This window comes from Triturus cristatus, chromosome 5_2 (assembly GCF_964204655.1).
Source record: "Triturus cristatus chromosome 5_2, aTriCri1.1, whole genome shotgun sequence".
Classification (NCBI taxonomy): Eukaryota; Metazoa; Chordata; class Amphibia; order Caudata; family Salamandridae; genus Triturus; species Triturus cristatus.
The window spans coordinates 64,681,264-64,706,557 of record NC_140588.1 but is presented as its reverse complement, the minus strand read 5'-3'; positions in this window follow the sequence as shown (position 1 = coordinate 64,706,557).

Below are 25,294 nucleotides of genomic sequence, written 5' to 3'. Positions count from 1 at the left end.
CACAAAAGCAACATATATCATGCGGTATTCTATTTTTCTAGTATTAGTATGCATACATAGGTTATTTACAAATTATTTTAGCCATGCAAAATGCAGATCCCACGTATGTTTCATACATTAGTAATGTTGATTACATTTTCACACAAACACATTAATAGTATTATAATTAATAGATTATTCTAATTAGTATGAACATGCAGAATAGGTGGGGTATACAAAATTTTGCACTACCCGCTCCATCAATCTCCCCTTTGGTGATTATATCACCACACCTTCAAAATTTTGTATTTCTTTTTACGGAATCAGAAGCGATTTCTTGCTTTTATTCATAACTCAGTTTCCCCTGTCTCTTCTCTTTTCGCTGTCTTATACATACCCTCCTTGACTTCTTCTAATTCTATTTCTTCAAATTCCCTCTCTTGTTTCTTATCTTTTCTCCTTAAATTTTCTCTTTTTAACTTTTTCTGATTTTTATTCTTTTTATGACAGATACACCCTATTATTATTATTAATACTATGAAAATCACACATGTTAATGGGAATAAGATTTTACCTAAAAGGGTACTACCTAGGTTGACTACAAAATTCTTAATAGAAGATATTTTCTTTCCAATCTTTTCACCTTCAACCTCCAGTGGTGCAATTTCGTCATGCAGTTCGGTTATATTTTTAATATAAATTTTCAAATCCTTACTTTCCTCTGGAATGTAAGTACAACAATGTTGAACTTTCAGCATTCCACAGACTCCACCCTCTTTTGCCAATAATATATCAAGATCAAGGGCATGTCGATTTTGCATTACCATGGCACGCATAGCAACCATTTCAGTATTTACCAATAAAAATCCTCCAGCGGTGCTTGTTGACAAGCGATCCGCTACTGTTGAAAGCCTTCTAATTTTGTTTGCATTCAGAGATATTCCCACTGCTGGTATCAATGCTCCAAAAATATCACCCACAATTTCTGACCAAGATTCTCTCTTTCTACGTGCTAAATAACTACCTAAATTATGTACACCATCTTCTCCTCTTTCCATATGAAAAATCTTCGGGAAAACCAGGCCTACATAACATGTACCATACCAATGATCTGGTAAACGATAATACGCCTTGTTCCCGCAAATGAAGTATAACCCAGGAAAAACGGGATCATTTCCACCTTTAAATCCCCATCCACTCATGATTCGGTATGAATCATGGCACTCACTATTACCTACAAAATAATTATCTTATGCAGTTTGATTCCTTCTAATACACAATTTCCCTTTCTGAGGCCAATCTAAAGCCATAGTTGGACTAGCTTCTCCTTTCAAGTGTTTTTCCATTTCTACATCCCAGACTGTCTTCTCCACTTTTCCTTCAGATGCCTTTCTTTGCATTTTCAGTCTCCTTTCTTCAACCATATCTAAAATGTCTTTTCCTCTTTCTTTAAACTGCAAGTCAAATTGTTTTTAAATATATATTCTAATGTTAGTTCTTTAGTCTCTAAGAACAATTCACCTAATACCTTTGCTGGTTTTACCTTGTTTAGCTTATTAATTGATGGTACTTGTGAGAATATGTTATCTACATCTGAAAAATAATACTCTAATTTCCCTGTTTGATAAAATAAACTAGCTATTACACTACATGTTATTCGATAAGTTACTGGAAGGTGGTGATAAGTCACTCCCTCCGATACTGATGCAGGTAACTGCATACAAACGTAGCAGTCCCTTACGTCCATTGTCTTTACATATTCATACAACAATTTCGAAAACACATTATTAGAAAAATCAGTTATAGACCTGTCTTTATGTAAATAGTTTTTAATCTATTCTAGTCGGAACTATCTTTTGAATCTTTTCTATATTAGTTTTGTTTTCACTATGTCCTTCTATTTTATCTATAGTAACCTTAAATGAGATCAGGAGAGCAAGTATGCTCCACAGAAGCATTAGTAATCCTGTACAACAACAACACATTTTACACCATCTTTTCAGAAATATACATCTACTTTTTCTTCTATCTGTGTTTGCCATTTTTGTTAAAAATGGACAGTGTCTTTTGACTTAGTCTCTTCTACTTCACAACTAATTTTTCTAACCCAAGGCTCTAAGCACCTATTTGGTTCTACCAGTTTTTGTCTTTTTCACCGTATTTTATTATCTTTCCATTAGCAGCTTTCTGGTCTCATTCAGTTTGGCATCTCATCATCTTTCACTTTTCCTTCGTGATCTGAATACAGAATGTCCTGAACATCCGCTTCTTCTCCAATATCAGACAAGATAACTCTCAGGATTTCCGATTCTTCGTCCTCCTCAACCACTTCTGGCACAGTCACCTCTGGATTTCCTTGGCTATCCGCCTCTTCCTTTACTTCAGGCAGAGCCACATATGTCCATTCTGGCGACTTATACTTCTGGTTAGGTTTCCTCGTTCTTTTGCTTTCTTTAATTACAACTATTTTTTCGTCTTTTGATTTCTCCTGACTCGTCACTTCATTCACCTGTTCAGCTCTTGGTGAATTTACTAGTGTCAGTCGATATCTTAATCTTTTTATTTTATTTGGCCAAACGTCGTCTTTAGCTGCTCTTTTCAATTTACTTCCTTTATCATTCTTTTCAGTTCTCCAAGCTCTCTTTCTTAGAACTCGACCTTCAGGCACTTCGTCTTCGCTTTCCTCTGACTCTGTTTCAACTTTCTTTTTACTTTCAACCGCTTCTTTTTCCACCACTTATTTTGTTTTCCCTACTTCTGTCCCTCCTCGAATCTCCAGCACGCAATCTTCCTGCTGACTACTTGTCCCTGCTTCTAACTGGATGTTGGAATTTCCTATACCTCCTCGGGGGTCTTCCGCAGAAATCTTTCCCTCTCTCTCTGTATCTGGCACCTGTCCATCTAAATGTGTTATTTCAGGTGGAATTTCTCTCAATCTTTCATCCGGAACTTCTCTTTCAGTAATTTCTTTGATTGTCTCTTCACTGTCTTTTTCTTTGTCTTTTCCTTGTCTTTTTCTAGAACATGGAGTTCCTTGTTCAGTCTCTGAGTCTGAGCTGGTATCAGAAATCTGTAACCCTCCTCTCAAGGAAATACTTCTGATTCCCCCCTTTCAGGGTTTTCTTTTGTTTTTGTCACTTCATCCTCTGATTCAGTACTGGATTCTGATTCGTCAAAATACTCCTTTTCTGTGCTATCCACTGGATTTGGAATTCTCAATATGTGACTTGCATGAATCCAGTTTTTCAGTCCAGCATACTTCACAGCTGTTGTTGTGGTCAAGATGACTTGTCGTGGTTTTCCCCACCTTGGAACCAAACAGTTTCTTCTTCTGTGTACTTTTATTCTCACCCAGTCCCCTGGGCTCAGATCATGGGCTTGCTTCTTTTCAAGGGTGGTGGCATCCGTTCCAACCTGATGAAACACAGAATGAACTGCGTCAGCCAGGCTTTTACAGTAATCCAACACCATGTCATCAGTTATAGGCATCAGCTTCTTGACTGGTATGAACACATGTCGCATCGCTCTGCCCATGATGATTTCATGGGGCTCAACCCTGTTGTTCTGTCTGGAATTGATCTAATAGTCATGAGTACCAGAGGCAAGACATCAGGCCATTTAATACCTGTGGCTAAACACATTTTCCCTATCCTGTTTTTGATAGTACCATTCATCTGTTCCACCACAGGAGAAGCCTCTGGGCGGTAGGCACAATGTAGTTTTTGCTGTACATTCAATGCTTCACAAATCAATTTTATGATCTCATTATGGAAATGTCTTCCTCGGTCTGATTCAATTGTTACTGGGAATCTGAATCTAGGGATATATTCCCTCAAAAGTAATTTTGCCACTGTTATTCCATCATTTCTCCTTGTTGGGAATACTTCCACCCATCTAGAAAACAAACAGACCATAACTAGAACATACCTTAACCTGTTACAGGGAGGCATCTCAATAAAATCCACTTGCATTCTGGTAAAAGGCCCTCCTTCTCGACCTATTGTTCCTAGGCTCACTACAGTCTTTCTTCCAGGGTTGTATTGCTGACATATAAGGCATCTTTGACAAAGACTTTCTGCTACAAGTCTAAATTTTGCATTGTACCAGGTCTGCTTAAATGACCTGATCATGGCATCTCTCCCTATGTGTCCCTGACCATGATACATCCGTGCCATGGCAGACATCATGCTATCAGGCATAACTGGTCTCCCATGCCGATAGACCCACACATGATCCTTCTCTCTTGGTGCACATCCTGCTTTTACCCACTGTTTCATTTCCTCATCTCCTGCTTCTTCCTGTAATTACCTCACTTCCTCCCAGGTACCTACAGTGTTAGTAAACATCAAAGAGCAAGAAATCACCTCTTTCTCCTTTGCCCTGTTTATTGAATTCTGATTACGTGCGCAGTATTGAGCCATAACGTTGGCGTACTTATTGCCAATGGCGATGTAATCACCACTCTGACTGTGTGCAGCACACTTCACAACAGCCAATTGCCTAGGAAGCTGTATCGCCTCAAGCAATTTTCCAACCACCTCAGCATTCTTAATGGGAGTTCCACTTGATGTCAGAAACCCTCTCTGCAGCCATATTTGACCAAAGTCGTGTACGACTCCGGATCCGTACTGGCTATCAGTTATCACAGTCACTCTCACACTCTTCCCAATCTTGCATGCTCTAGTCAAAGCAACAAGTTCAGCTACTTGGGCCGATTTTACTCCTTTCAGATAGGATGCTTCCATTACTGCTGCAACTGTGCATACTGCATATGCTGCACTCAACATTCCATAATCTGTTCTCAAGCAAGACCCATCTACAAACATCACAAAATCACTTTCTGATAATGGTACATGTTTTATGTCAGGACGTGGTTTGGTACAGGAAATCGAGTACATCCAGACAATCATGATCCGCTTCGTCTCTGACTTCCACATTCTCAGCATCAGGCAACAATGTTGAAGGATTTACATTCAAGCATTTTACAAGACTTACATTCGTTGCACCTAATATGACTTTCTCATACTTAGTCAGCCGACTATGTGTCATATACTGAGTGCGACTCCTTGTTAAAAGGATTGCCACGTCATGAGGTACAAACACTTTCACAGGATATCCCATCACAATTCCTTCACTCTGTTCCAAACTCCGACAGGTAGCAGCTACTGCTTTCAAACACCCAGGTAAGGCTACAGCTACTGGGTCCAGCATTGATGAGAAGTATGCAATTGGTCTCCTCAGTTTTCCATGCTTCTGTATTAGAACAGAGAGTGCACATCCGTTTCTCTCACTACAGTACAACTCAAACTCCTTTTCATAATCAGGCATACCTAATGCAGGTGCTTCACACAACCCATCTCTCAATCGTTTAAAAGCTGCCAATTCTTCTTTGTTCAAATCAATGGGATCTCTCAAATCACCTCTTGTCAATCGTACCAAAGGCTGTGCAATCAAAGAGAAATTGCTAATCCATTGACGACAGTATCCAACCATTCCAAGAAACATTCTCACCTCTCTTTGGGTCATGGGGGCTCTCATTCCTTTTATGATCCTGATTCTGTCTATTGTTATCTTTCTCAGTCCTTTTTCAATATTATGGCGTAAATATTGTACTTCTTTCTTGCAAAATTGTAATTTTGATGGTGACACTTTAAGTCCTCCATCAGCCAGATGATTCAGCAAGGCTATAGTGTCTATCTCACAAGCTTCATGGGTTTTCGACGCCACAAGAAGGTCGTCGATGTATTGAACTAACACTGAATTTTCGGGCATTTCTAGACTCTCCAAGGATTTCTTCAATATCTCATTAAATATTGAGGGGCTTTCTGTATACCCCTGTGGAATTCGGCACCAAGCCAAAATACGTTCGCCGAAACGAAACGCAAAAATCTGCTGACTGTCATGATGCAATGAGATGGAAAAGAAAGCACATCATAGATCAATCACTGTATACCATTCTGCATCATGGGGAATCTGGTACAAAATCACAGATGGATTTGGTACAATAGGACAGCAAGATACTACAATTTTGTTTATCTTTCTCAGATCTTGTACTATCCTGAACTTTCCATTAGGCTTTTTCAGTCCCATAATCGGGGAATTACATGGACTACTCATTATTTCTCTCAGAATGCCTTGTTTTATCATCTTTTCAATCACAGGAGTATCTCCTTCAATTATTTCAGGTGTCAATTTATATTGAGGGACATTTGGATAGCTTACTCCTTCCTTCACTGTTATTTTTACTGGATCTACATTTCTCATTAGTCCCACATCTTCTCCTGTGAAATCCCAAACTTCTGCTTTTATGGACTGTTTAAATTCTTTAGGTAATTCATTAGGGTTAAATACAGCATAAGTTTCAGTAACCTCATTTTCCCTGTTAGCCATTGTCATTTTATACAACACATCTTCATCAGGGGTCTCAAAGGCTATCCCATCAGGGGTACAGAATACAGTGCAATTCATCTTACACAGTAAATCCCTACCTAACAAATTCACAGGACTTGTATCGCACACAACAAAGCGGTGCATTTCTGAAAATTTCCCTATGCTAACTTTCACTGGCTCTGTAAGATAAGTTTTAATCTGTCTGTTGGATACACCAACTACTTGGATTGTTTCATCGGAGAGAGGAAGGTTCTTAACATCAGCTGACCTAACAGTTGATCGAGTAGCACCAGTATCGACTAGGAAAGTAATACTTTCATTGTTTATCTTCCCATCGACAAATGGGCCTGTCTGGTCTACTTCTAGAGTTGCGCCAAGTACGCACTCTTCTTCCTCCCTTCAGCACCGTCAATAACCCTCTTCTGAATTGCTCTCATCGCGTTGTAGCCAATACTGCGAAACAGCGCTAGCGCGCGGCAGCTTAGTTACCTGTTCTTCGTTGTAGAATCCTGCCTCATTACTGTATTTCTGTGAGTTTTTGCTCTGTGGAAAAGGTGGTTTTGGCACCTGATTCTTTTGGATAACAACCTGCAGCTGTCGCTGCGGTTGACCACTCACCTCATTCTGCACCTGTGTATTCAATGATGCATTTTCATTATTAGTACTTGGGGGAAATTTACACTCGGATTTCCAATGACCTATTCTACCGCAATTATGACATGGGAATTTCTTTTTAGCTTCTTCTATATTACAATTTCCCTTACCTTTCCCAGGAATTAACTTTTGTCTTGGGCCTGTATTATTCGCTTGGTCCGCTAACTGAGCTTCCTGCCTCTCTGCTACCTTTACTTGTGCCCACTTAGCCTTCTCTTTAAATTTTCGCTGTTTTGCTTCAATCTCATCACTGAAATATTGTGCATTTCTCAATACTTCATCTATTTTCTTATTTTGCCAATCTACAGTATGTTGTTTTATCATCTCACTTAGCTCTGGTCGTAGACCATATACAAATCTGTATACAAAAAGACTTAAATCCCTTTCACTCAAATTTTCATCACCACTGAACTGTTTAAAGGCCAAAATCAGCCTTTCGTGATATGCATGTACTGACTCTTTGCTTTCCTGATGAGTTCTGTCAATTTTCACCCAATCTGTCTCTTGAGGAGGTACTTTATTTTTCAGAAAGGCAATAACCTGTTCATATTTCTTCATAACCTCTGGATATGGAGCCCCTGTCTTTGGATCCCTAGGGTATTCTTGTGTAGGCCAATTAATCATTAGTTTGCACTCCGTCCATAAATCTGCTGGCACTATTATGTCAAACAGGCTATTCAGATCAATCCACAATACTTTAGACAATTTCACAAATCTGTCCACTTGCCTATACCACTCAACAGGCTTTTCGCGTAGTCGAGGGAAATCATTTGTAAATGACAAAATATCTTGTCTAGTCCATGGTACATGTACATATCCTCCTCCTGGAATTTCTCTCATGGGGCATTCTGTCACTACCTTCTCTTTTTCTCTCACCGGGAATGCTGCAAATGTTTTATCTGAGGTGTCATCTCGTTTTCGGTACCACCTGCTTCTCCATTTATCTACATCTCCCCATTTTCTCAATAAAATAATTGTTTCCTTAATCTGACTTATTCGTCCTGTGGTGTTCAAATTTTCAATATCTTTTTATCTATTCGATATGGTTTTTGTAAAGCCTTTACCTTTTCAATATCTATACCCATTTCATTTGCTACTTCTGTCTTTCATGCTGATTTTTCGCTCTCCATGTTACACTTTTGCACAAAAATAGTAATTCCTCTTCCTGATAAGTTTTTAATTTCTCTGTGGGGATAGTTCCTACTATTAACTCTTCCAGTACCATTCGTAATTTGGCCACATCTATTGATTGGGATTCTTTATCTTTTCTCTGCAAGCTTCTCAACCATTCACTCAATTCTTCTGAAGATGGACCTACTGGTTTCTCTACATTATTTTGTTCTGAATCCCTTTGTGTCTCTAATATTGACTCCATTGTCATTGTATGTCTTTCTGCTATATTTGGGCCTTTAAATGGGTTACTCGAAACATTTGGTTCAATCATATTCATTGTCTGTCTCCATGGATTTAGGTTCTGTTTTGGCTTCTCTGTCTGTTTATTGCTATTATAAGGAGCTGTTAAACAATGTTCACTATCTTCTTTTATCACAAATAGGCATCACAGGGCCTATAGTCACTGGAACAGTCACAGCTTCTAGATTTTTTGTCAATTCTCTTATCTTTTCAGTTAATTCTAAGGTTGTTTTCACTAATTCTGCCGAATTTTTACCATTTACCTTACTATCTGTCTTTCTTTCTACCTCTCTAATGGAATTAATTTTCTCTAAATCTTGAGACACTGGTTCTGACTTAATGATTCGTAAAGTTTCTCTCATTGGGGCACTTGGTGTCAACATTTCTGATTCTGGTTGATACGGAGGTGGATTTTTGTAAAACATGTCATCAAGAACATCATCCTCCGATTCATTCACTCCATACCCTCTTGATTCAACATTATGTCTTTTTTCTGTACATTTTCTACCTCCAACTTCTTCAGCAGTTCTTACGGGAAACAGACCTTCAGTCATACTCGCATTCCGCCACCTTCTCATTCTATCATCATGAGTGTCATGCCCATATCTACCAAACATATACTTATATCTTCCGCCACACCTCTGTCTCTCTCAGTCATGCATTTCATCTTCCCATTCGGTCAATGCTTCAAACTGTGTCGGTCTAGGTGTCGGTTCTAGATTCATCATCCTTTCTCTTAAATTTCTCAAAGATGCTAAATTAAACAAACCATGCTCTGGAAATGCCAAGACTCCGTCATCCTTAGTGTTCTTTACCCAATTGTCTAACCAAATACAAGTATGATATCCGTATTTCGCAACCATAAAGGATGCAGGGGTTTTCGGTGGAGGAAGTAACTGTCCTTCCCTAGTCACAATCGGTTTGTCCTTTTTAAACCACTTCTTAATCTTCCCAAACCAGGACTTTTTCTCCTTTTTTGGTGGATCTTAATACATCTTTTCTGCCTTCCGTGTATCGCTAGTCTCTCTTTACGACTGTACTGTTGTTTTTAACCAATTGTAGCGTGACTCACACTAACGCACCAATCCGGAGCGTCTACGTCACTTCTGCAATTCTCCAATCCCAGCGCGACTCACACTAACGCACCAATCCGGAGCGTCTACGTCACCCTGTAATTCTCCACTCCTAGCGCGGCGTACACTAACGCACCAATCAGGAGCGCCTACGTCTCTAGCTGACTAGCCAATCCCAGCGCAATCTTTCTGACGTTAGCAGCCGCTGCCGCTGCTCCTGCTCCTGTTGACCCCTCCTTTACAAAATTCTCTTGGTAAGCTTTTTACGTTCTTCAAATCCACAAATCTGTTAGTAACGACATAAAAACTCCACCAGTGTCCGCTTCGCTAACCAAAGAACAATGACCTTTTTCACAAGAATTCCGTCTTTCGGAATCGTTACTTCCGTTGATAAAGTAGCTCATCCTTCTATCTTACCCTACTAACAAGCATCGGCTAACCGTTTCTCCATAATTAAGTCACCTAGTTGGAGACCCAATGCTCCTGAGAAATAAAACCAGAGTTTCACAATTAACCTGAATGCCTTTCTATTCACGCGCTTTCACACAGGAAAATGTAGTACATTCACAAGGAATTCTGTCTTTCCCGAGAACAGCGAACAGTCTGTCCTACTACAGAATTATGACATTCGTTAACAAAGTAGCACTTCCCTCTACTTTATCCTTCTAGCAAGCTAAGGGAACACCTATTACCTTTCCAGTGATAAGCGTTATCAGAGAACCTTCTGGACTCCTGGTACCTAAGACCAAAATTTCACAGGTGACCTTCGCTACCATACACTTCCTTCATACAGGAGATATTTCTAATGGCAACACACGACGATGTCACGAATCGAACCCAGACAATGCGTTGTGCAACTTCACTCGTTACACGTTTCCCCTGTGTACCTACAGGGCAACAACAATTCCGTCTTTCCCGAGAACAGCGCTTACCTCTGCTCTACTACGAAACTGTTACAAACTTCCGACTCCCTACCTCCCAGAAGCCATGTAAACAACATAGAACTCAATGCGACTCAACATAAAGTGTTAATACATAAACCAATACTTTTCAATAATCAATAAGCTATTTACAAGCAATAATCCCCAAACCAAAACAATAAAAACCATAACTCTGCTACCAGAAAAACTGTTGCAGTGCGGAAAACCTAAGTAACAAGAATCAAGACGGAAACCCCATACCTAATATATCCTCCCTTCGTCATAAACCAAATATCACATTAACACATTCCCTCGTACAATCATTGGTGGGGCCCATAACACCAACATTCACACTCCGCTTCTCACTGGCCTGTACTTACGGGAGGGATAACTGTTTCCAAGCGCTGACATGAAACGAATACCTTATAACCTATAGAGAGAAAACTTATTTACACTTCTATACACTAATACCCTTATTACTGCACATCTTAATCCTAAACATCAAGATACTCCTTCCACGTAGTCGACGGATCAAATTAGTTGTTTTGAGTTTAATGATTTAGTCCAGCTAAACATACCCAAAATTCCTAATCTACTCCCTTTCAATAAACACCCAAACACATTTTCTGGTTAATCAATAGTTTCGTTTATCTAAATAATGCAAGAATTTAGTTCCATCTGGTAAATTTATTAATCATTACGCAAATCACAGAACACCATATTTACCTATTCCGGCTATCGGTCATCCTCTAAGTCATCAATTTTAGTCGTCAGCATGCTACAGTGCCAAAGATCAAGGACCAGAGACGTGCAAATATCGATCAGTGCCCATAGAATGTTCGATAGTCCGTAGTTCATCAAGAAATTGGGCACCAATTCAGTCTGTCAAAGATTCAGGAGCACAGCCGTCACGTAGCGTCACCGTCGTCTCCGTCAGCAAAAGGAAGTACGAGAAAGAGTAGCGTAGAACTGTCCTCTCTATTCTAACGTCATTTTTATAATGGAAATAAGGTTCAAGGGATACAAAATAAAGAATTTGGGGTCATCCCTTTGGTCAGTTGGGATCGTCCGGTGAAGTTTCACACAGTTCGGGTTGTTAGGTCATCCTACATGTTCCAACCGGTTTTTATAAACGTCTATTGTCAAAACTCTTGGCAGGCATCGCGTCGAAACCTTGGTTGGGTACATAGAGTCTGGGGTCATCTCGAGGCTACTGGTACGTGCGGCTCGCGCATGCGCACTTGGTATGAAACCTCGTGGAATGGTGGCCGTCGCATCGTGTGTGTCAGGTGGCCATCTTGCCTTTCGGCCCAAAGGATAACTTAAGCAAAACAAACACAAAAAGTAATTAAAACATAGAAATAACGAATAAAATGTTAAACCCTCACTAATTCCCCTATGTGCTGGAAATTATCTAGCATATGGCGACATTTAAAGCGTTCATATTCACCCAGTGATGTCATCTTGTGTAACATACGATAACGTCACAAAAGCAACATATATCATGCGATATTCTATTTTTCTAGTATTAGTATGCGTATATAGGTTAATTACAAATTATTTTAGCCATGCAAAATGCAGATCCCACGTATGTTTCATACATTAGTAATGTTGATTACATTTTCACACAAACACATTAATAGTATTATAATTAATAGATTATTCTAATTAGTATGAACATGCAGAATAGGGGGGGTATACAAAATGTTGTACTACCCGCTCCATCATGAACTCATAACTTTAAAAGTACTAACTGTTTGACTGCATGAAGTAATCAATTAATGCACCTTTAATTAGACACTACACGCGGGAAACGAACTGACATTCGCAAAAATCTAATTTATTTACCAATGTGAAATTAAATTAACATAGGTTTGTGATTTGTGTAGAAAAACAGGAGTAAATTGCATGTATATTGTTTGAGGTAAATATATTGTGGCAAAGAATGCAGATGGTAAGTAAAATGGCTTTAAATGTCGCTTATGCTAGGTAATAACTAACACGGGTCATTAGAACGGTGGGTGGTAAACAGAAGGGCTTATTTTCTAATTCTAATTTCTGCTATTTTTTTTTCATATTAGTTCCGTTCGGGTCTGCTAGGCCCCGCTGGGAAAATGGCCGCTGCCGAGAGCTGTGACTGTACGCAAGAACAAAAATGGTCCCCGCGCATGAGCAGAATGGAAGTTTCTGTCACAAGTGTGTGACCTATGCCCGGAGTGAGAGATGTCAAGGACAAAGTGACCTAAGACAAGAGCTGTGCCAACAGTCCCTGCATGAATGCTTGGGAGCGGATGAGAGACTCGAACTGCAGAAGATGATCCAGTGCATGATCGATGGAAAATTGTTGCAAATACATTGACAAAGTTAAAATATCGGAACTTGATAAGTCATGAGAACAGTACATGAATGTATTATTTACAGAACCGGTTTAGGCAATGAGGACAATGAGGTGACCATCACCACCCCTCCAATGGACCAATCAGAATGAATGTAGCCCCTAAAAAGGTTTCAATTTTAGGTATAGCAAGTTAGTGAAAGGGTATAAAAGAGTTGTGCTTGTAATGACGTGGCGGCATTTGCTTATTCTACTATTCAACACGACACGCTGTCTGTTGAGACGATTTCCTACTTGATGCTGAAAAGACAAATTTGAACTTTGAACATTGATGGGGAAAAGGAACGAGATCGTCGCGGGATTCTATCCTTGGAGGGAATACGTCCGAGAAGGCTAGAGGGACAGTCAGTCAGTTTGGGAACCTATCCTGTGATCTGCGGTTCATGCTCTGGTGAATCATTCTCGTCATCGCCCTAAGGCCAAGGGTAATGAGTATTTTCCATTTCTATTTCAATCTTTACTGGAATGCTTATGAAATTAATGTCAATAATTTTGTCTAATAACACTTACTTAATCAATTTATTCAATGAATCTAGATAAAGAAATGTCATGCTAACTCAAACTGAGTCTGTCGTTACTAGAATTAAAGTTGTGATCCTTAAATGTTAAAGGTTTTATTGTGATTGAGCTGGACTTAATCGCCATCAACTGATTCCTACTAGTTGGTCCAACGAACCAAATTAGTGGAGTATCTTGATGTTTAAAACCAACAATTCTAGAGTCAAATGTATATAATGCTGTCACGAGTCCGATAACGAACTGCGGACTGTGTTGCCCTTCGATACCGACAAGCCTCTCATACCCGTCGTCTCACCCTTTGTACAGGAAGGGCAGGAACTCTTTAAGAACAACTCTCAAGCAAAAACCCAAGGGGAATGTACCACGACGTCATCCAAAAGCAGCCTATCAGAGGAGCAGGTGGCAAAAACAAGAGGGCCGACCTTCTCTCACCAGGCGGAAGCGGAATTCCCAGGAGCAGGAGGCGAGTTTGTGGCGTGGACAGCAGGAGCAGGCAGAGGTGGGATATCATCGGGAACGAGGCGAGTTGTAGCGGAAGAAAAGACCGAGGCGAGAGCTGCTGCGGCGGACGAAGACGTCAAGCCGGGAGGCCAACGGGACCACGTCTCGCCCAGCCACCCTCCTGGAGGAGGTTGGCTCACCAAGGTACGGGTGACACTACAGGGGCTCACGGGACACGGGAGGGGGAAGGGCACGGTGTAGAGGGAGGAGGGAGGTCACGTCGGGGCTCACTTGGTGCCAGTTGGAGGTGACTTCTCCCCTCACTCCTACTGCCTTGTGTTAAGAAGCACAGTTTTTTCCCCGCGAATCATTCCAATTTTGTTTTATTCTTGTTCCTCCCCACCTCCGCCGATATAACCAACTTTCGGGAGGTGAAGCACTGGACGCCCAACCCCAAGTCCAGGGGAAGACCTGGTGAAGACGGGACCATTCCAACCAGGAATTCGGCCCTGGAATATACAGACCTTGACTTGATTTTTCTTTCTGTTTTTGGTGAAAATAAACCAAAATCCTGACCCTCAAACCTCTCTCCCGCAAGGTTTCATTCGTTCAGCCACCCTCCCTCTGGGACCGATCCCGGGAGGTGACAAAGTGGTGGAGAATGCAGGCATAGCCTCTATCGCTACAAGATGGAGAACATTATATACCAGCTGAAGGAGGGCCAAACCAAACTAGAATGGGCCATTGAGCGGAGTGCCAATCAAGCAGAAATGGACCGAACAGCCTTTACAACTGCCATACAAACTCAAGCGGACAACCTGCTGAAGTTGGCCGAAGGACAAAATCAACTCCTCCTGGGGCTGAGACAAGGGAGAACTCCTGCACCCCCTGGCACTGTTACCCCCCTACAAAGTACATGCCTGGGGAGGATCCCATTGCGTTTTTTCTTAATTTTGAACGGGCTGCTAGGGCCAGTGGGTGGCCCACTGACAGATGGCCCTTTTATCTCGCACCCTTACTCACAGTAGAAGCTCAGGCAGCATACCAGACCATCAATCAGGATGGAACTGCTGTGTATGGTGTTGTGAAACAATACGTCCTGGACCACCTTGGGGTTGATGACGAGGCCCACAACCTTAGATTCAGGCAAGAACGTGGAACGGTGGGCGACACTCCCAAGACACTTATTTTTTTAAGATGAAGGATGCCGCCGACCGTTGGTTAAAACCGCAAAAGGGCAATCTCGACAATGTAATGAACAAGATATACCTTGAACAATATTTGGAAGCCCTCCCTTATGGCACCCAAAAATGGCTGCGACAACTCGCAAACCTGACCATAGAACAAGTCGTTGAAATGGCCACTTCATTCACCCATGCCCAGGGCCGAGGACCTTTTAAAGAACCCGAAAAACTCAAAAAGGTCCAGTCCCGCCGAAGTCGGAAAGAAGGCCTGCCAAAACCTACCCAGAACCCCCTAGAGCCAAACCCGGAAGATATGACACTCCCGACACTTCCAGCCCTCAGTGCTTCGAATGTGGTGAGTGGGGCCGTATAGCTCGCTTCTGTAGAAAAAAGAGAGACAAACCTGATGAGGAGCCCATGGATGTCAGCTACGCCCCAGATCGATTCTGTTTGCGCAAGAGATGAAACACATGTACTATGTGAGTCTCATTGTAAACGAGCGGGAAATAAAAGCCCTCCTTGATTCTGGGTGCAAGCATTCAGTGGCCCGGGTGGATATGGTCCTTCGCTCACAGGTTGTCACAGAGAGGAACGTGGGAATACGATGTGTGCATAAGGACACCCGGGTCTATCCTATAGCTCAATTGCCAGTAAGCACCAAGGCAGGCACCCAGACCACCATCACTGTAGGGGTTCTCCTGAGCCACTTATCTTAGGGGTAGACAATCCCTCTTTTCCCCTCCTACTTGCTAGTGCCCTGAAACCAGAGACAGTCCCAAACAGGTCACACAATGCCCTCCTGACCTCAGAACCGTGAGCGATGGACAAAAATTTCAGGGGGGCCCAGTTAAACGATGCATCCCTTAGGCATGCCTGGCAGAGAGCGCAAGAAATGAAGAATGCCCATAACAAAACCTATCCTTGTTTTCTCGAACAGCACCGGCTTCTGTACCGCATCGCTATGGAGGGGGCCACACCTCAGCTTTTAGAACCAACAAGCTTCAGGGACCAAGTCCTATACTTCGGCCACTCCCACTTATTAGCAGGTCATGTAGGGGCAGAAAAAACCAGTCAGGCAATCTTGGACAACTTCTACTGGCCTGGCATATATCTCCAAATCAAAAAGTATTGCCAGGAGTGTGAAGTATGTCAGAAACGAAAGCCCTCCACCCCTCCGAAGGTACCCCTACAGCCCCTGCCTATTATTGGGCGTCCCTTTGAGCATATAGGGATGGACCTGATAGGACCCCTGCCTAAATCCAGCAAAGGCCATCAGTATGTCCTTATGATCGTGGACTATGCCACTCGCTATCCTGAAGCGTTCCCCCTGAAGACAGCCACTACCACATCCATATCCCAGAAACTAGTCTAGGTATTTTCAAGAATGGGGTTTCCGAAGGAAATACTCACGGACCAGGGCACCCCTTTAGTATCCCGTCTCATGAGGGAGATCTGTAAACAGCTAGACATTAAGCACATAAAGACATCCGTATACCACCTCCAGATGGATGGCCTCGTAGAACGTTACAATGGGAACCTAAAACTTACATTAAAGAAGCTCCAGTCAGGGGATGGAAGAAACTGGGATCAGCTTCTTCCAATAGCGCTGTTTGTCACCCGGAGCACTGTACAATCAAGCCTGGGTGTATCCCCTTTTGAACTCCTATTCGGAAGGCGACCTCGTACCCTCCTCGAAATCACAAAAGAGACATGGGAAGAACAAGGGGTTACTGAAGCACACGCTCTATTGGACTATGCAAACCAAGTGAAGGTAAGACTACACAAGTTGAGAACCTTAGCACATGACCAATTAGACAAGGCCCAGACACGACACAAGCTACAGTACGACAAGGGGGTGAGGTGGAGGGAGTTCAGAGCAGGTGACTGAGTATTGATACTTCTTCCCTCCTCCGCTCACAAGCTAAGAAAAGAATTGCAGGGTCCCTTTGAGGTTGTAAGGAAAGTCGGGAGGACCAGCTATGTGCTTCGTCTTTCTGCCAACAAAACCCAAATGTACCACGTGAACATACTTAAAAGGTGGTTGGGTCTGCCTGCCCGAAACCCTACGGTATTTCCTTCACCACGACGGCAGAAACCACAGTCAGGGATACCATTCTTGGTCCTGAACTCAGTACAAAAGAGAAAGAAGAGTTACAAGCCCTACTCCTCTCATTCTCGGAGATTTTTTCCAACCTGCCCGGCAAAACGTCTTTAGGAACTCATTCGATACCCACCCTTGAGGGCGTGGTGGTTAAACAGAAACCCTATCGGGTCCCCGAGGCACGTCGTGCTGCCTTGCAAAAAGAGGTGGCTGACATGTTGGCTCTAGGAGTAGTGGTATCCTCACAGAGCAATTGGTGTTCACCAATAGTTCTAGTTCCGAAGCCAGACGGAAGCACCTGCTTCTGTATTGACTTCAGAGCGGTGAATCGCATTTCAAAACAAGATGGGTATCCCCTTCCTCGGGTGGATGAGCTGATTGAGCGCCTGGGTGAGGCTCGCTACATATCCACCATCGACCTCACCAAAGGCTACTGGCAGATCCCTCTCCACCCGAAGGACCAAGAAAAGACTGCCTTCTCTACCCCGGATGGCCTCTTTCACTTTACTGTATTACCTTTTCGGCCTTCATGGCGCCCCGGCTAGCTTTCAAAGGCTCATGGACACCCTCCTGAAAAACCACCTAGGGTATTCGTCAGCCTATTTAGACGACATTGTTGTGGTTAGCAGAACGTGGGGAGAACACCAAACTCACCTTTCTGCCATTCTTACAGAGTTGAGGAAAGCTAACCTTCACATAAATGCAAAAAATTCTAGATTCGCCTTCCAAAAAGTCAAATACCTGGGTTACTTGTTGGGGGAAGGGATGATTGAACCCCAATCGGAAAAAGTTAGAACCATCCAAGACACCCCCTCTCCCAGTACCAAGAAAGAGATAAGGGCTTTTTTGGGATTGGTCGGCTACTAGAGGCGATTCATTCCCCATTTTTTGCAAACAGCAGCCCCCCTCACAGACTTGCTAAAAAAATCCTCTACGGCTACTCATATCAAAAACCCCACTGAAAAGGAACTCCAGGCCTTCATGGCCCTGAAAACAGCACTGACCACTTCTCCTGTACGCCTCACTCCAAACTTCCATAAAGCATTCATACTCCAAACAGACGCTTCTGGGGTGGGGATAGGGGCCGTACTTTCTCAATTAGATTGCGAGGTTTTAGAACGCCCCATTCTGTATATTAGCAGGAAGCTTTTTCCTAGGGAAATGGCCTATCCCACGATAGAGAAGGAGTGTTTGGCCCTGAAATGGAGTGTGGAGAAACTCCGTTATTATTTGGAGGGGCGCTCCTTTTTGCTATATACCGACCATGCCCCTTTCACTTGGCTCAAAAGAAACAAAGGGAATAACGACAGAGTCCTTCGGTGGTTTCTGGCCCTGCAGCCTTTCCGCTTTGAGGTGTTACACCATAAGGGCAAAGACCAAGGCAATGCGGACTACCTGTCCCGGTTTCCTCTTTCCCCCGATCGGGGAATCCCAGGGGGGCATGTGTCACGAGTCCGATAACGAACTGTGGACTTTGTTGCCCTTCCATACCGACAAGCCTCTCATACCTGTCGTCTCACCCTTTGCACAGGAAGGGCAGGAGCTCTTTAAGAACAACTCTCAAGCGGAACCCCAGGGGGTGTGGCCCACAACGTCATCCAAAAGCGGCCTATCAGAGGAGCAGGTGGCAGAAACAAGAGGGCCGACCTTCTCTCACCAGGCGGAAGCGGACTTCCCAGGAGCAGGAGGAGAGTTTGTGGCGTGGACAGCAGGAGCAGGCAGAGGCGGGATATCGTCGGGAACAAGGCAAGCTGTAGCGGAAGAAAAGACCGAGGCAAGAGCTGCTGCGGCGGACGAAGACGTCAAGCCGGGAGGCCAACGGGACCACGTCTCGCCCAGCCACCCTCCTGGAGGACGGTGGCTCACCAAGGTACGGGCAACACTACAGGGGCTCAAGGGACACAGGAGGGGGAAGGGCGCGGTGTAGAGGCAGGAGGGAGGTCACGCCGGGGCTCACTTGGTACCGGTTGGAGGTGACCTCTCCCCTCACTCCTACTCCCTTGTGTTAAGAAGCGCCGTTTTTTCCCCGTGACTCATTCCAATTTTGTTTTGTTATTGTTCCTCCCCACCTACGCCGATATAACCAACTTTCGGGAGGTGAAGCACCGGACGCCCAACCCCAAGTCCAGGGGAAGACCTGGTGAAGATGGGACCATTCCAACCAGGAATTCGGCCCTGGAATATACAGACCTTGACTTTGATTTTTCTTTCCGTTTTTGGTGAAAATAAACCAAAATCCTGACCCTCAAACCTCTCTCCCGCAAGGTTTCATTCGTTTGGCCACCCTCCCTCTGGGACTGATCCCGGGAGGCGACAAATGTATATAGTTATTATTTAGGCAAAGAAATAGTATCAAGGTACCCCGTATGTCTTGCAGCTCGCCAGTTTTATCATTGATCCAGGAAACTGAGTGAATGTGTGTTTTCGGGGTGATGGGCCCCGCCAATGAACAAGTGGTGTAAGGGCTTCCTGGGTTGGTGTCGTTTGTAAAGGTTTTACTATAACTGCGCTGCAACATAACTCGTGGTCAGGGAAATGCCCCAGGAGGTGTAAAACTACAACCAGTTGCAGGGTCGATGAGCCAGGGAAGTGGAAGAGGTATCTCTATTAACCCGGAGACAGGGGTAGATGTTGCGACCCTGAAAAAGACCACTGCCTGTCATTTTTGCCACAAGATCGGGCATTGGAAGTGCATGTGTTGCCTTAATCCTGCTAATCAAGAGCAGGGAGGAGAACTTGTGCAAGTGGCAGAGGGCGTAAATCAGTTACCGACAGTGACTAGGCCAAGATCATTTAATGCAGGAGGGAATCAGAAACAGTTAGTGCAAGTGGCTCAGCCTCCAAGAATTTCACAGTGCAATCAGACATATCATCAGATGCCCTTAATGGAAGTTATGACAGTACCTGAGGGGGGAGGAAGACTGTACTCTTGGAGCGCCCTTAGAGCTAGACCAGCGTACCTTATGTAGAAGCAGATGTGGATATTGGTGCTAACCCATCTTCAGTGAGATCCACAGTAGCCCTATACCTTCCCTTCATGGGTAAATCGATCCAAGTTGTGGGAGTCTCTAACAAGAGAATGACAAACCCTTTGACAGAAGAGGTGCCGGTGAAAATCGGAGTCCAGTATATTTGCTTGGGTGTGACTTGTTGTGCAAATTGAATTGTACAATTCTTTGCACACCGAAGGGAATCAAATTTTAGATTAACGGCGAGGACATTACTTTCAATTGGCTAATCAGAATCTTTGTACTGCCATGTTTCCTTTACTGACAGTGGAAGACATGCCTCTGGATCTGAGAGACACCATCTCTCCAGTGGTATGGGACTTCACAGGGGAAGAAATCGGACCAATTCAAGGAGTCGAGCCAGTCCACATACAGGTCAAGCCAAATGCAGAGTTTCCAAGGGCACCCCAGTACAACCTGACCCCAGAAACAGTAGCAGGGATTACACCTGTAATTGAATCCATGATTGCGCAGGGCTTTCTAAAGGAGACCATGGGAAGTCCATGCAATTCTCCTATTATGGGATTGCAGAAACCGAGTGGGAAATATCACATTGTTCAGGATCTTAGGAAGATCAATAGCATAGAGTTTCCATGATGTCCCATGGTACCGAATCGATCCATAATCCTATTTCAGGTTCCTTGCGAAGCTGAATGGTTCACGGTGATTGACCTTTACCAGGCATTGTTCTCCATTCCATTGCACAAGGAAAGGCAATTTTTATTTGCTTTCCGTCTAGTGAATCGTGTCTTAATGTGATGTCGTATCCCTCAAGGGTACACTGAGAGTCCATCCATATTCAATCAGGTCTTGAAAAAAATCCTTGAGGACTTGATTTTGCCCCGAAACTCAGTGTTGGCCCAGTATATTGATGACCTTCTCATCGTGTCTGAAATGCGAGGCGCTTGTAGGGACAATACAATTGCCTTACTGAACCATCCTGCTAACAATGGGCATAAGGTGTCTCCGAGTAAACTTTAGTACTGTCTGAATGAAGTTCAATACTTGGGTCATCGAATCGAGAAGGGCAAAAGAAAGGTTTTACCAGAAAGAGTGGAAGAGATCATGAAAATGAATGTGTCCAGTACCCTCCAACCTGCTTTAAATGGGAGAAAATATTGTTCTCGGTGACACTAAGCGAGGTGATTGTGGCAATTGAAAAGAGTAAGGGGGGGAAAGCCCCGGGCCCAGATGGGGTCCCCGTGGACTTTTTCAAATCTGAGATTGCTTTATGGGCCCCCATTTTAACCCGTTATTTTAATGCTGCAATCGAGGACGAGTTACCAACCTCATGGGGTCAATCCATCTTAGTACCACTTTTTAAAAAGGGTTCTAGGGCTGAAGCACGAAATTATCGCCCAATTTCACTTTTAGACTCGTCGTTAAAGATTCTGAGTCGTATACTTTTGGTGAGACTAGAGACCTGGGCCGAGGACAATAATGTTCTTTCGCCTATTCAGTTTGGATTCCGAAGGGGTCTAGGAACTATGGAGCAGTGCGTGAACCTTGAACTTATCATCGGCAAGTACACTAAAGCTAAGGAGGGGAATTTGTTTATGTGCTTTGCCGATCTAAGTTCTGCTTTTGATTTAGTGGAACACGCACTGCTCTGGCCAGTACTACTGGATATGGGCGCACCACCTGAAATCATCCACCTCTTGGCCAGAATGTATGGTAACCTTTCAAGTAAGGTTAGATTCGGAACAAATGGTGAATGCACCCCCCTTTTTAAAATTGGTAGAGGGATCCGACAAGGGTGCGTGCTAGCTCCCCTTTTATTCTCCCTTTTTATAAATCAGGTTGATCAATTTTTACAAGAATTTTATGCTGATGCTCCCATCATCAATGGAAAGCAAATACCCGTCCTATTATATGCGGACGACGCGGTCCTGATTTCCAGGACCGCGAATGGGTTGCAAAAGTTAATTGAGAAGTTTCACATTTTTATTCAGGGCAGAAAGCTTAAAATTAACAAGGGTAAGACTATGACTATGACTTGTGGTAAGAAAATAAAGAAAAACAAGTCATTCTTTTTAGATGGGGATAAACTTGAGGCAGTCCGACATTTTTGCTACTTAGGTATCACCTTTTCAGGTGATGGGAGATGGGTAAATGAGCAATCCTGTGTTGGTATGAAGATGACCAGAAATACAAATTGCATCTTCAGATTTGCCTCGAAATTGGGGGGTCGTAGAATCCGTGAGATGATTTCGATCTATAATTCAAGGTGCATGTCCTCTGCTTTGTATGGAGCAGGGATATGGGGATATAATCGTCAAATTGCTCTGTCCATCCAGCAAGAGGAAAACAAGTACCTGAAACGATTATTATGCCTCCCCGCTTCTGCCTCAAATGAGATTACCCACAGAGAGCTTGGCATAAATTATGCCGCAGATCTGATTGCATTGCGTCCTTTGTCCCTATGGCGGTCCATATGGGCCAAAGAAGAAACTAGGTTTACCCAGGAAGTAATTTTGGACTGTATTCAACTAGATCGTCATTCGAAAATCCCCTGGTTAGAACATATTCACTCCTGGTATAAGATTCTCTTTGGCCAGGATATTTTTAAAGATATTTTAACAACATCGGTTTTAACAAAGCGTAACCTTAAAACTATTTACTTGGACCATGCAAAAGGGACCAGAACGAAGGAGTATGCAATGCAAAGTACGTTCAAATTATATTTGGAGTACAACCTTAGTACAAGATTCCCACCTTATCTTACATTTGTTAGTATTAATTCTCATCGCTTCGTTCTAGCACGCCTGAGGTTGGGAATAGTCCACCATCTGGTGGCTTTCCCAACCGTAAAAAAACCCGGGTCATGTCTTTGCCCATGCGACGGGAAATCTAAACAGAGCACTTGCCACTTCTTACTTTTTTGTAAATTTTATACTGGTTTTAGGAAATTTTATTTGAAGCAACTATTTTTAGAACATAAGATATATAATACAAGAGCCGCAATACAATTGTTGTTTGATTTGGCTTACCCGAATGTGTGCTGTCGCGTGGCCACCTACATTTTAAAATGCACCTGGCACAGGAAATCAATTATTATATGATTCCCTTATCCCGTTATCCCCGTTCACCCGTTGGCTATCAGATTTTATGACTATTGGTGATTTACTGTTAAGTTACATTGTTTGTTGTGTATTTATTTTTGTACTGGCATTTGCACAAACTTTCATTACAAACAAATTGCTGCTAAAATGTCTAAACTGAATTAACTCCCCCCTTTATAATTATTACTAAAATGTACTTAATGATTAATTTAACTCTGTACACAAAGTGATATATTTTATTGATTTAACAATATTGGCATGGATAGTGATGTAATTTTATATGTTTCTTTATTTAATTTTCATAAATTTGATTCTTTATTGTTTTGATGTATGTTGCTATATGGTTGTACTCGTACATACCGAATAAAGCATTTTGAAATTTAATTTAATTTAATTTAAATTTGAATGTGTCCAGTACCCAAAAAGAGGTCAGAATGTTCTTGGAAATGATTACTGCAGACAATGGATTCCCAATTTTTCCCTGATGGCGAAGCCTTTGCAGATGCTGGCTCACAAGAATGTGTGTGATCCGGTAACTTGGGATAACACCTGCCTACTTGCCTTCTTGGAGTTGAGAGAATGCCTGTGTCACGCTCCAGCTTTAGGAATGCCTGATTACAACAAAGCGTTTTCACTATTCTGCCATGAAAGGGAAAGTTGTGCTCTATCTGTACTCACCCAGACATATGGTGGTGCCTGTAGACCAGTGGCCTATTTCTCAGCTACTCTAGATGCTGTTGCTTCAGCGTTGCCCAGGTGTCTCAAGTGCGTTGCTGCAACAGGTGTCAGTATTGAACGATGTGAGAGCATTGTGGTGGGTCATCCTCTTACAGTATATGTACCACACTCAGTTGAGCTTCTGATGACGAGAACCAAAACACAGCATTTGACAAATAATAGGCTGACAAGGTATGAACAGGTGCTTCTTGCCTCCGAGAATGTGACCCTGAAGCAGTGTTCTGTGTTAAATCTTGCTACCTTGTTTCCTGTTCCAAATGCTGATGGGGTAGAATGTTAAGACCATGACTGTCTAGATGTCACTGCGTTGTACGAAGCCGAGACCTGACATTGTCGATGAGCCATTGTCTGATCCCGATCGAGTCCTTTTTGTTGATGGTTCATGCTTAAGAGACAATTAAGGTCATTTGAGAGCAGCATTTGCTGTCTGTACCATCTCTGGCATGGTGAAAGCTACTTGGTTACAGGGAGTACATTCCGCACAAGTGGCCAAAATCATTGCCTTGACCTGTGCATGCCTCGTTTCTGAACAAATCCGAGTCATAATCTTTACCAATAGCCAGTACGGATTCAGTGTGGTTCTTGACTTTGGACAGCTATGTTGCAGAGAGGGTTCCTAACATCATCTGGGTTCCCCGATACAAAATGGAAAGTATGTGAGACAACTGCTGGAAGCCTTACAATTGCCAAGAGAAGTGGCTGTTGTTAAATGCGCAACCCAACGGAAGGGGAAATGATTTTGTCACCATCGGAAATAGGTACGCAGACGAAGTTGCACGGTATTGAGCTTTTCATGCATGTTTTTTCAATGGGGAATATATTGGCAAGAGTACAGAGAAGACTGAACTCAACATGATCCTAGCAGCAGCTGACACGTGGGATGACGTGAGGCATTTGCAAATGGAGGTCATAGAGGAGGAACAAGCAGGTTGGATCAGAACAGGTTGTAAGAAAGGGAAAAATGACATTTGGGTGTAAGCTGACAGTTGGGTAGTATTACCAGATGGTTTGTTGCACCCAATGGCGAGGCAAATTCATGGAGCAGCTCACATAGGAAGGGATGCGATCGTGAGATTGTTTAGACAGACTTGGTTGAATCCGAGGTTTCGAGTGATTTCGGAAGCTCTGTTTCAGCGGTGTGTCACATGTCAACAGATGAATGCTGGGAAGAAGACTGTTATTGCCATGAGCCATACAGGCAGATCAGGGGGTCCCTTCAATCTGATCCAAATGGATTTTGTTGACATGCCTGTGTGTATGGACTGAGATACATTCTGGTTGTTATGTGCATCTTTTCAAGATGGCTCAAAGCTTACCCAACTAGAAGATGTAATAGCCTCACAGTAGCTAAGATGTTGCTGAGGGAACCCATTCCTAGATTCGAATTTCCGACTACAGTCAGATAGAGGTACACACT